At 41.1% G+C, this 1200-nt stretch overlaps 1 pseudogene; it reads right to left on the reverse strand.

The window, feature by feature from the left end:
- Window positions 1-342: 342 nt before the first annotated feature.
- Window positions 343-617, reverse strand: LOC110350895 (small nuclear ribonucleoprotein G pseudogene; annotated as a pseudogene).
- Between the last annotated feature and the right edge of the window lie 583 nt (window positions 618-1200).

Here is a 1200-nt window from a genome sequence, read left to right on the forward strand (position 1 = left end):
ACGACAGTAGCTTGGACCAAGTGGAAGCAGTGGTAGTGGCAAAGTAGATTGGCCCAAAAGATGTTCAGGTGTTCAGGTGGTGGAAACACCAGGATTGAATGATTGACAGGATGTAAACAAAAGGCAGAAACAGCCACTTGCTAGATGTCCTCATATTCTTCAGTACTGCCAATAAGTCTATGTGATTATGTGATTGAAGATCAGAGAATTAGAACTAGTGAACACAGAGTTTGAACTCAGACTTTGAAACTTTATTATATATAAGTGTGTCTTTCTCTTTTTTTATTTAACAAAAAATTTAATATGAAAATGTATATGACTCAATTTTCGGTCATAGTGAAACTAGCACTTTGAAGAGGGGCATGGATTTCTCTGCTGAGCAGTTATCTGAACTTGTACCAAGGCTTCCAACATGATGATACTATTTCCTCGTATTACCACCATTCCAATATTGTTCTGCCGCCCACATGTTGCCATCTCCACACATTCATCTATCACAAGATTCATAAAGGGATCAAACCCTCTCAGTATTCCTTGGACATGTCTGCCACTATTTAATTTCAATGATAATTTCTCATCCATAATTTTTTCAGCTCAGGAGAGTCAGCCTTGCTCATCTTGTCTAATCCACAGGCTCAGAGATCCTTAGAAGGGGAACCTGCAGTGCCCGTCACACTCCCGTGGTACAAGCGTATCTTTCTTAATCTTTAAAGGCTAAGCCCATAACTTGGTCACCCTGTGTTCAGAGCCCATGAGGCCCTTGCTGGGCACATGGCAGGGGCTCTATAATTTGTTCCATTAGTGAGCAAGAGGAAAGGGGTCCGTGGGCTCTAGCTGTCCCCTGACATTGTATCCCAGGACATCATCACACAGTGGGTAGATTCCACTGACCCCGGCAGGACCATCAGTAACTTCTAGGTCTAGTGACCAAAGAGGTTCACTCAGGGACATTACCTTTCTTGCCTACTTGTCAGGCCCCTGGTGGTGACATCCTCCCACTCTCTCTTGTCTGACCACCTAAAGTCCTATGTACATCAGCGCCTAATCAGTATCTCATGTTAAAAAATAAAATAAAATAAACCAAATGAAGCTGGGCAGCTCAGATATTTAAGTTTCTCCAAAGTCTTAATAAATTTCACAAATATTTAACAAGCAAATTAATTTATGTAAAGATCTGTACATATTTGATAAATGAACCAA

Source organism: Heterocephalus glaber, unplaced genomic scaffold (genome assembly GCF_053883595.1).
Source record: "Heterocephalus glaber isolate CG9 unplaced genomic scaffold, H.glaber_assembly_v1.0 deba00001600, whole genome shotgun sequence".
Lineage (NCBI taxonomy): Eukaryota > Metazoa > Chordata > Mammalia > Rodentia > Bathyergidae > Heterocephalus > Heterocephalus glaber.